Source organism: Peromyscus maniculatus, chromosome 4, assembly GCF_049852395.1.
Source record: "Peromyscus maniculatus bairdii isolate BWxNUB_F1_BW_parent chromosome 4, HU_Pman_BW_mat_3.1, whole genome shotgun sequence".
Classification (NCBI taxonomy): domain Eukaryota; kingdom Metazoa; phylum Chordata; class Mammalia; order Rodentia; family Cricetidae; genus Peromyscus; species Peromyscus maniculatus.
The window spans coordinates 6,033,095-6,044,888 of NC_134855.1; the positions used below are offsets into that span (position 1 = coordinate 6,033,095).

At 53.0% G+C, this 11,794-nt stretch overlaps 1 long non-coding RNA gene across 1 annotated transcript; it reads left to right on the forward strand.

Moving 5' to 3' along the window:
* The first annotated feature begins 4,249 nt into the window (after positions 1-4,249).
* On the forward strand, positions 4,250-10,687 carry LOC143272679 (uncharacterized). The gene is made up of 2 exons (XR_013050296.1): positions 4,250-4,644; positions 10,232-10,687. It is a non-coding gene; the product is annotated as an uncharacterized LOC143272679 (long non-coding RNA).
* Positions 10,688-11,794: the final 1,107 nt, after the last annotated feature.

The following is an 11,794-nucleotide window of genomic DNA, read 5'->3' on the forward strand; positions in this document are numbered from 1 at the left end:
CCCCAGCAGGCAGGACCTTGATGGCGCCAGTGCTTGCATGTAAACCTTCAGCCCTGGTTTACAAAGCACATTGTCACGTTGTCACAGTGAACACAAGCTGTGGTGAGAACGATAGGGCTCTATCTTCTCACCGTTCCGGGGTCCACCGGAACTCTGAAGTGAAGGCTCTGGGGGTGCTTCCCTCCTGCCTCTCCAGGTCCACACGAGGCCAGTGATCTTCCAGATCCTGGGCTTGTGGCTGTACCCCTCCACTCTGCCTCTGGAGTCGCATGGACTCTGTTCCTCTCTCCTCTTGCAAGGACACCAGCGCAGCTGGATGAAGGGCCATCCACTCTGGTAAGACCTCATCTTAAATTGATTACACCCCCAAAGACCCAACTTCCAAACAAGTCCCCACTCACAAGTGCACATTGACACTGCAATGTGACTTTTTGTTTATCTGTTTGAGGCAGGCTCTCACTCTGTAGTCCAGGCTGGCTTGAACTCACTATGTAGCTCAGGCTAGCCTTAAACAGGAAGCTGCCTCAGCAGCAAAATTCTCCCTGAGCGCTGATTATAGGCATGAGCCACCATGCCTGCATGCCTGGCCTTTACATGTGTACATCTTCATGTTTACTCATGTGTGCCACCATGCTCAGCTCTAAAAAGATACATATGCTGGGGACTGAACTCAGAGTCCATGCTTTCAAAGTAAGCTCTGTATCAACTGAGCTATCTCCCTGCCTTTTTGGAAGGGCAGAATTTAGCACACAGCATCTTCTAGTGGCATGCTGAGGACAGGAGGTACAAGCTGAGATAAGCAAGGGTAGCACCTTGGGGAGTTAGCAGGGATCTCCTAGCTCAGAAACAGCAGTAGGGTGTGTGACTCAGTTTGTCTTCTGCTGCTGAGATAAATGCCACGGCCTGAAACAGCTTAGGGGGGAAAGAGTTTATTCCGTCGTTTCTGTCACTGTCTGTCAGAGGGAAGTCAGGGCAGGAACTCAGGGGAAAGCGTGGACATGAATGCTGCCTACTGCCTTGCTCTCCAGCCAGCTTCCTTACACAACCCAGAACCACGGACTCAGGGGTGGCACCACCCACAGTGGGCTGGACCCTCCACATCAACTGCCAATCAAGACAGCTCTTTACAGCCGCTCAGCAGGCCACCGGGCCTGACAATCCCCAGAATCCACATAGCAGAAGGAGAGAACTGACTTCTGCAAGCTGTTCTCTGAACTCCACACACAAGCTGGGGCATGTGTGTGTATGCATACACACACACTCACGTGTACACACAACAGCAATAAAAAGAAGAAACAGTCAGAGCCTGCATCTGTAGGGCTGCTGTGAGGGTTAACCTTCAGCATCATCGACTGGGGGGTCACCTCTGGGGCCTCTGTGAGAGTGTTTTTGGAGAGGTATAACTGGTGAAGGCCCACCATGAATGTGGGTGGCACCATCCCATAGGCTGGGGGTCCTCACTGAATAAAAAGGGGAACAGGAGGAAACCTGATAAGCACCAGCGTTCCTTGCTCTGTCTCTGGATCCAGGATGTGAGGAGTCCCAGCTCTACAGGCCTGCTGCCTTCCGTGATGGACTGTACCCTCTTGAGTCATCAGCCCAAATGAACCTTTATTCCCTTAAGCTGCTCCTGTTGCTATAGCAATGAGCAAAGTGACTAATACAGCTGCTGTCTAGCTCAGAAACTCACCACAGAGGTGAGGGCCTCGCCTGAGATCTTGGCCCTCACAGTACTGGGGCGTCTCTCAGGATGGCAAGCAGGGGCCTCCATCCATGCATTCATTCATCAGATATTTACTCAAGGCCTGCTGTGTGCCAGGGATGGCAAGTGTCATGGGATCGCCTTGTAGAGAGAGATGTTTGGGAATGGATCACTTCAGGAAGCCCATTTGGCTACGATGACTACTATTCTAAAATTTCCCAGGATCAATTGGACTATGAGACAGGAGGCCAGCTGTTTATTGCAGGGTTTGGGAGATAAGAGGAGACCTAAAGGGCTATTCAGGAACCAGGCTAAAAGGGAAGGTTGTGTCTAGTATTCTAGTAGGTGTGGGCCGCAGTAGGGGTGGGTGGGCCGCAGTGGGGTGGGTGGGCTGCATGGGGTGAGTGGACTGCATGGGGTGGGTGGGCCGCAGTGGGGTGGGTGGGCTGCATGGGGTGGGTGGACTGCATGGGATGGGTGGGCCGCAGTGGGGTGGGTGGGCCACAGTGGGGTGGGTGGGCTGCATGGGGTGGGTGAACTGCATGGGGTGGGTGGGCCGCAGTGGGGTGGGTGGATTGCATGGGGTGGGTGGGTAGGCCGCAGTGGGGTGGGTGGGCTGCATGGGGTGGGTGGACTGCATGGGGTGGGTGGACTGCATGGGGTGGGTGGGTAGGCCGCAGTGGGGTAGGTGGGCCGCAGTGGGGTGGGTGGGCTGCATGGGGTGGGTGGACTGCATGGGGTGGGTGGACTGCATGGGGTGGGTGGGCCGCAGTGGGGTGGGTGGGCCGCAGTGGGGTGGGTGGACTGCATGGGGTGGGTGGACTGCATGGGGTGGGTGGGCCACAGTGGGGTGGGCGGGCCGCAGTGGGGTGGATGGGCCGCAGTGGGGTGGGTGGACTGCATGGGGTAGGTGGACTGCATGGGGTGGGTGGGGTCCATACATGTTGAAGCCCTGAGACTGTGGCCATTCATGGGAGTGTGGGCTGGGGGGAGCTGAGACTTGGGGAGCCGGTGATGGTTGGAGGATCCCTGAGGATATATGGAAGGATGACTGGGCAGGGCTCCTCACGAGTCTGGTCAGCCGTGGGAGGACGCCCCGTCTAAGGCAGGTGACGGTGTTCTGTGCCCTTAGCCTTGGCCCTTCCTGTCACTGTCCTCTGCAGCCCTGTCAGCAGCATGAGAGACTACCAAAGGGATGCCGCCGAGGCGAGGGAAAGCGTACTAATTGGCTGACCCAGCAGGGAAGGGAGAGCTCCAGGTGTCCTTTCAGATCTGGCCTCTGTCCCTCTGTCCCCTGAGTGTCACTTCTTCTCATCCAGGGTTGGCAGAGAGACTGTGTGTGGCTGACCTTACAAGTGAGCAGAGGTTGAGACAGCACAGCTGGGGAGGGAGTCCCTGGACCCCACGGGGTCTCGCTACTTTGACCCAGGAAAGACAATGAGAACCCGGGCCAGAAAGGACCCTTGAGCTGGTAGGAAATTCAGCAGCTTCCAAGGCTCTCTGGGAGTGGAGGAAACTGAGTTGAGTGTGCATGTGTGTGTGTGATGGTTGGGCCCTTAGGGAGGGTTTGGAACACGGGGGGCTGTGTGTGGCCATGATGGTGAGGAGGGGGTTAGGGTGAATGGGCTGAAGGCAAGAATAGGAAAGTGCCCGCTTCCACCCGGCCCCATGGACTCACATCTGCCCAGGAGCTGAGAGCCATCTCAACAGAGGACACCTGGGGTCGGGGGATGGTACAGTGACTGCTGTCTGTGCTTATCCCGTGTATCATCAGTTCTTCATGGGCTACAGGTGGTGGAGGAGTCTTTTGGCCCAGAGGACCTAAATGCAGCCTTGATGTCTCAGACAAAGCCCTTTAGTAGAGACGCAAAGCTTACCAAGGTAGGACAGAAGAGTTCTATGGGTGACATTGTCCCTGCGGAATCCCAGTTACCAGGATGAGGTCTCCTGCCATGTGCTTGTGCAGGGTGATGTGTGTACCAGGGATATGATGCCCCATGGTCAAGGGCTGGAAGTCACAGGGCCAAGGCGTGCTGGTGATATGATGTTCCTCCTGGTCATGGGTGCCAAGGAAGCAGAACTAGGTCAAAATCCAGGCAGCTGTGCACACAGCAGGGCCTGGTGTAGGCGAGGAACCCAAGCACTGAGGCTACATGCAGAAACATGCGTCCACGGGCAGCGTCATCCAAGCGCATGGTCATTACCTCCTTGGGGCCCTCATGCCTCTCAACCTAGTCCCAATAGTGACATTCATCTGCCTCAGCCCTCGTGTAGGGACATAGACAGAGTCCTCTAAGCTGGCTTCTGTAGGCGAGGAGGGAGGGAACACTGCTGTCCTCCCTATGCAAGTGTTGGGAGCCCTCCGTTCATATCTCCCGCATCAAGCTTGGATGGTGAAGTCGCTGTCTGGGATAGAGGAAAGGCCCAGGATGAGGCTGGACTGCAGACTCAGCTGTATCCAGGCATCACAGACACCTCTGTGTGGTCTTGTCTGTGTTGTCAACCCACACCACATAGCGTGGTGGTTAAGTGCCGGTGGTGGCTCTGAAGCCGGATGGGCAGGCTCCCAGCTCCACTGAGGAAGGGCAAGCTTAACTTGTGAATACCTATATTCACTCATTTCTAAAATGGGGACAGTAATGTACCCTACCTATGTAAAGCTGTGAGGAGCCCAGAAGATGCCTCGAGACTGCTGAGGTTTGTTGTGAAATGTCCCTCACAGGCTCCTGTATTTGAAACTTGGTCCCCAGCTGGAGACACTGTTTGGTAAGGTTGTGGAACCTCTAAGACACAAAGCCTTGCTGGAGAAAGTGGATCACTGGGGGCAACATTGATGTTTTATAGCCTCATCCAACTTCTGGCCCCTCTGCTTCCTGAGTGTTGATACATTGTAACCAGCCACCTATGTGTCTAGGAAGTCTGTGAAGGACCAAGGTGTGAAGGTATTGTGGGAGTGAACTTTAAACTTCACATTATTCTAGGTTTTATTTTTTTAAAAGCTTGGTGTAGTGGTACACACCTTTAATCCCAGCACTCAAGAGGCAGAAGTAGGTGGATTTCTGCGAGTTTGGGGCTAGCCTAATAAACATAATGAGTTCCAGGACAGTCAGACCTACAAAGTAAGACCTAGTCTCAAGGGGAGATTTTTTTAAAAGTTATCACTTTTAGTTTTAATTATGTATATATGTGTGTCTTAGGTTTCTGTTGGTGTGATACTGTCACTGGGTAGAGACCCAGAGAGCACTGAGCACAACCAAAGTCTGAATTCAGAAACACTTCTCACAGAGCAGCCTCAATGCATTTTACAAGCTTTTAAAGGCAAAGAACACAGAAAAACTACACCCTGGTTGGCAGTTGCAGGGGGAAATAAAGCAAGCAAGCAATTTAACAGAAGCCAAAACCACACAGTTAGCTGGGGCATTTCAACCCCACATTTCTTTCTAGAACAGAGCTTGGTACTTTCCCACAGGGCTTTTCATGGCAGGGGTAGGAAGTAGGGTGAAGGAGTGAGTCAGTTTCAGGCTAAACCAAAGCTGAGACAAGATGGAGGAAACTTTGTCCTTGTTAGGGTCCTGGAAAAGTCCCACAAAAGACCACCATTCATCTATGCAATCAACAAGAATATTTATTACCAACATGCTGGGGCCATCCATCCTACACAAACACAAAATAATGATGACCCCAAAAGAGACACGTGGACTCCTTTTAAGCATAGCCAAGGGGAGTTCCAAGGGCAGTTAGGTCACTTTAGATATGATTGGCTTAAGCAAGTGGCAATCATATTAGTATACTCTAATTGGCCAGGGCTAACAAGGGCTGGTTAAGGCTATAGCTTTTCCATTTTTTTTAAGCAAGCCTAGACAAATTTCAAGCTTTGTACTTATTTGGTTATCTGCTCACTGTGGCTCAGGCTTGGTACCAGCCTCCTCGTCCTTGCTGTTGTGGGAGTTGGAGATTGACTGTCCTTTGTTCATGGCTCTCTGAGAAAGTGCTTGCTCAGTCTCAGGAAACTGAAATTGAGGCCTGATCTCTGAGAGAAGACTGACAGCCTGTTACGGTGTCTGCTCAGCCCTCCCAGTTCTCTTACAATAAAACACCACAAACAAAAGCAACTTGGGGGGAGTTTTATCTCAGCCTACAACTCTCAGGTCACACTCATCACTGGGGAAGTCAGGGCAGGAACTCCAGGCAGAAATCTGGAGGTAGGAACTGAATCAGAGGCCATGGAGGAATGCTGCTTACTGACTTGCTCTTCATGGCTTGATCAGCCTGCTTTCTTATAGAACCCTGGGCCACCTTCCCATATGTAGCATTGCCCACAGTGATTGGGCCTTCTCACATCAATCATCAATCAAAAAATGCCCTACAGACTTGCCCACTGCATTCTCTCTCTTTCTGTCTCTCTGTCTCTCTCTTCCTATCCCCACACTGTGTGTGTGTGTGTGTGTGTGTGTGTGTGTGTGTGTGTGTGTGTGTACATGTGGAGTCCAGGAGAGGGTATCAGATCCCTGGAGACTGATGTTACAGACAGTTGGGAGCCACCTAATATGGGTCCTGGGAACTGATTCAGGTCTGTTACAAGAGCAAGAAGTACTGTTAAGTGCTGAGGCATCTCTCCCGTCCCTTATTGGTTTCATTTTTATATGCCAATGTCTACATGTGTGTGGGTGCTGCCAGAGACAGGAATTGGCATCTGACCCCTGGGTCCCAGTTTTCTGAGGCATGACAGTGGGATGCTCATAGTGTGAGGATAGCACCCCAAAAATCTCACAGGAATGGAGACCAAAGAAGATGGGGGGGGGGAAAGCCCAGAGTTGCTTCTCAAAGGGAAAATTAGCTCACTGTTGGAGACAGACTGTTTGCAAAGGATTCAAATGGTGGCCCTGGTACTTCTTAGATCTTAGGGTCAGCACCGATGTCGTTGTGACTTTTCCCGCTCATCTTTGTAGCTGGGACGATGGCCTCCCTAAAAGAGCATCTGGAGACTAGCTGGTTAAATCCGCAAAGCTCAGAACAATGTGAGACCTTGGGAAGGGCTGGCTATGGCACAGCCCTATTGTCTTATCATTGCTATCGTTAGAGGGAAGCAGCATTCCTTGCTGTGGATGGCAGCAGCTGTAAAAATAAATAGGATGGAAACACTGTGGAGATTTCAGCCCGTGCCTGTAGCCTGCAGGGGCTCTAAGGCAGTGGTCTGTGATCTTCGTTTCTGAGAGTGATGTCACAGAGATGTTCACAGGACAGAAGCAGACTTGTGCCTTGACCTGCGTGGGTCTGCAGAGAGTTAGGAGGAAGGACTTTTCCAGTGGCATCCTCTGGGACCGACTGGGCTGTCAGCTCCCAAAGCCTGTCTTTGGGAGGCGCCAGAGCAAGGTCAGAGATAGTCAAGAATGACAGATGGTCCCACTTGGGTCAAGAACTGAGTTTGTGCCACTTGCCAGCCATGCATCATAGGCAGACTTCTCTACCTCTCTGGACCTCAAGTGCTCATCTCAAGATGAGGTAAACCAGATGTCCCTCACGGGCTGCTTTAGAGAGGGTGAGGTGATGAGCTGAAGACTTAACATAGTCCTGGCATACACCCAAGCCCAGTGTCACCCTTAGTGAGTCAGGGAGGCCTCAAGGCTGTGTGGAGCCAGGCTGAGGGAGAGCAGAAGGGAAGGAAGGGTGTGCCTCAAGGCAGTGTTTTGAGGTATTGTTTGCAGGTGTCCTTGGCAGGCTTGTTCTCCGCTGGCAGCTGGAGCTCACGTTTGATCTTGCTGTTTGCAAGGCTGGGAGAAGCTGCTGGAGGGGCCTAGGAGCCTGCAATGGTGGCCAGGGGAGCCGTGGTGGCCTGCCTGCACTTCTGTCATCCAGGGGCCAGGGGTTCCTGTGGAAGCTGCCTAACAAGCAGGCGAGGTGGCAGAGGTGGACTGTGAGCCCACGCTGGCTGAGCAGAGCAACCAGACGTGACGGGAGGAACGAGGGGCCTGCCCGGGCCTCTCCACATGCCCGCGTGGCCAATTTGCTGGTGACCCTGTGCCAAGCTCTTAACCTCAAGGTCTCAGGGTTGCTGTCTGTAAAGTGATGAGGGGCAGACTGCCATTGCTGCACTATAGAGGGTTCCAAAAGAGGAGGCTCAGGGCACAGAGTGGGAACCGGGGCTCGGGTGCGAAGTCCAGCGCCCTCTGGCCACCCTGGGTCCCGGGTCTTACATTGGCCCCAGGGTGAGGTATGGGACCACAGGAGCTCAGTCTTGTGTTGGGGCTGGATTCTTCTGTGCAGAGAGTTTGGTGATGTAAAAGTGGAAGCCTGAAGTGGAGGTGAGACTTCCCATCTGTGAGGTTCCTCTGAGCAGAACTCCTGTGTTCCACAGGGTACCTGGGATGGGCAGAGCACAGGAGACACAGTCTAGAGGATCTGGGTCTGATGTCAATCACAACTGGCATGGTCCTGTCTTCTTTACCCTGGCAAACGTCCCTCTTCCTTGAGCCTCAGTCTCCCTATCTGTTAGACGGGGGTGATGGCATCTGGGATAATGACATCATGGGGTACGCTGTTGGACACCTGCCTGGTTTCCTGAGGGCGTCATCCGTGACAAATGCTAGCAGCCTCAGTCATTGTGGGCTGCTGCTGGTCCTTTTGTGTAGTGGCAGGACCAGGAAAGTGAAGAGCTATCACAAAGGGGTTGGGCAGGCCCCGGCCGGGGTGCCAGGAGCACAAGGGTTAAATCTCCATGGAAACAGGCATGCATTATTTACGTGGCCTAATGAATAAAACATTTATGTGGTAGGCTAATAAATTCCCTCACACAAAGCAAAGTAAGCTATGATTTAAATATTGGCCTCTGCTGGCTGGCTGAGTTATGGGACCTGCTCACGGGGACCCTCTTGCTTTTATACCTCCTTCTACTGGAGGGGGAGGAGGCGTGCACAGAGGAGGGGCAAAAATCTTTCTAGTAAGTGGCTTTGGGGGTCCTTCTGACCTGCTATCCAGTTACCCAGTGCTGGGGCTCTGTCCCTCCCAGCCCAAGGCTGTGTACCCCAAAGGGCTTTCCAAGAGTCAGAGCTAGGAAATGGGGTGACAGGTGGAGCTGGTCACTACCCAGGGGACTGGCTTTTATATAGGACAGAGATGGCCAGAGGTAGGGTAGCCTGCTAGAGTCCCCTGAAGCTACGGGTCACGTTTCTGGGGCTCAAGGGGCTTAAAGCTGGGCATTGGGTAGTGAGAGGGCAGAGGAGCCTGACACAGGGAACAGGAACAAGTCCCTGGGAGCTAAGATGAGGGAGACAGAGGATAGGAACAAATCGGGGTGCTGAAGAAGCAGGAGAGTGGCAGAGTCTCAGGGAGAGAAGATGGCTCCCCTCTGGCTTCTGCCTGCCTAAGGCTGTTCCCTGCCCATGGTCCTGCCCATAGCTCCTTTCTCGGCCTTCCACGTCTATGTGTCTCTCTCTTTCAGGCTGGTAACCCCCTCTTTCCCCTCCGTCCCTCCGTCCCTCTGTCCCTTGCTCCCTCTCATATTTGCCCAGGTTAGACCCCTCCCCACCTCTGGCCATTTGCATCTCTGTCTATCACCCAGCAGGCGTGGGGCCCTCTGTTCATTCACTCTAGTGTGTGGACTCCCCCCTGGGCTTCTAAAGAAGAGGGCCTGGGGACACTGGATGCTTGTCGGAGGGATACTGAGGGCTGTAGGTTCCTCGGGAAAGGGTACCCACCGTGGCTTCCCTGGGTCCCCGTGGCCTTCTCAGTGCTGCCCTTGGAGGATTGGAAGCTGCAAAGTGGAGTATGACCTGGAACCTGGGGTATCCTTAAAGGGGGACCACAGCTCTTAACAAGCTCTTCCCAGGGCATGAAGCTCATGGCTGCTATGTGGTAAACTAGAGGAAAGTGATGGTCTAGGCCCAAAGACTCTGTAGACCCCACTTCTCCTGCCATTGGAGTCCTAGCTGGGGCGGTCTGGGCTGCTGGAGACGGCAGGAGTGTCCCGGGACCGTTCTCTGTGTCCTGGGACCGTTCTCTGTGCGGCATCTGTAAGGGCTTCCGTGTCCACAGTGGGCACTGTGCTCTGTCTGGCCCTGTCCTGGGCTGGCAGACATCAAGGTGGGGCAGGCACTGCTGTGTCTCTCCTTCTGCGTCTTTCAAAGGCGCTGGCTTGAGCTTGCCCAGCACTGGTGGTCTTGGGTGGTGCTGGCTTCTCTCCTACCAGCATTCCTTCAGAAACTGCTGGACCACATAAGGGCTGGGCCTGAGTTCTGACATTATACCTGCCACTGACTGTGAGTTAAAGCCTCCACAGACTAGCCCAGACTCAAGGGAGAGGGAAAAACACGCTTCGCCCTGCTGGCAGGGTGGTAAGAAGGCCCAGTGGGAGGTGGGGGCTCGGGGGCAGCATTTGGGGGTCAAAGGACCCCCTTCCATCCAGTGTCTTGGTGGAAATGAAGGCCCTCTCCTTCTCCACAGGCAGGGTGGGGCTGTGGGCTCACAGACTAGACCCTCTGGGGTTCAGGTTTCAGTCCACTCTCACCAGCTGTGGTCCCAACTCTTCCCCAGGGACACATGAAGAGACCTCTGCTCACCTCGGATAGGACACCGATGACAGACTCAAGGCACGTTCCCCCGAGTCCAGCTTAGAGAAGCAGTGAATTGACGGAGGTGTCTGCGGGAGCCTGGGTGGCAGAGGCGGCAGCATCACTGGAAAGCTGCACACACACACACACACACACACACACACACACACACCCGACCCCAGTGTGAGTGGACAGCTCATAAAAGCTGCATCTGGGTCTGGGGTGGGACACTGCCCCCAGACCAGCCTGAGATGTTGTCTTTCCAGGAAGCAAAGGCACCCCAAAACTTCAGAGGGGAATCAGGACACACAGGGAGACCTGAGATAAGCTTGCTGCTCACAGTGGTAGTGGGTGACCCACACCCACCGCCAAGTGCAAACTCAGAGTGACATGAAACAGGCCAGCTTGAACCAGAATTAAACGAGGCAATGCCCACAGGGCAGTTTGGAGGATGTTGGCTGGGCGTGGAGTTGCATTTCAAGAGAAAAGTAAAATAATAATAATAAAAAAAAAAACAACAAGAAGAGGGCTGGGGAAATGGGTCAGTGGTTAAGAGCATTGGCTGCTCTTCCAGAGGACCTGGGTTCAATTCCCAGCACCCATATGGCAGCTCACAGCTGTCTGTGACTCCAGTTTCAGGGGATCTGACACTGTTATACCAATGCACATAAAAAATAAATAAATAAATAAATAAATAAAAAAGAAGAAAGTGCCAACCTTGGCACTAACGGACAGATGTTTCCTTTCTCCTACAGATGTGGTCTGCCTGACAAGGGAGGAGGCAGTAAGACTGAGTATAAGTGTTTCCCAAACTTCAATGAAATAAAAGCTCTCAGCAGTGAGCTTTGTCACCACAAATACACAAGAAGAAACAAACATGTTCTTTGTCTGTCTGTCTATCTGTTCCTCTCTTCTCTCTCTCTCTCTCTCTCTCTCTCTCTCTCTCTCTCTCTCTCTCTCTCTCTCTCTCTCTGTCTCTCTCTCTCTCCTTACTTCTGGGGACCAACCCAAGGCTTTGCACATTCTATGCAAGCACTCTAACCACTGAGCTATAGGCTCAACTATTCTGGGTTTTTGATTTTGTTTTGTTTTAGAGAGGACCTTGCCGTGTAGCCCAGGCAAATTTTGAACTTGCTGCATAGCCCAGGCTGGCCTCAAGCTCACAATCTGCCCCTACCTCCCAAGTGCTGAGAGCATATGTGTATTATTCATTCGTGCATTTGGTGTGATATATTTGTGTATGTGCATGTGTGTACATATGCCCACAGGGGCCAGAGGTCAACATCGGTGTCTCCAGCTCTATCCTGCTTCACTTTGTTTTTTAAGGCAGGGTCTCTTACCGAACCTGGAACCGACTGATTCCTCTGGGCTGGCTGATCAGTAATCTCTGGGATCCTCCTGTCTCTCTGCCCCTCTCCGACAGCTCTAGAATCATAGCCATTTACCACCATGGCTAGGATCCAAATTCAGGCCCTCAAACTTGCACAGCAGGCATTTACCAACTGAGCCACCTCTCCTGCCCATAATATATCTCTTGATGGAAGTG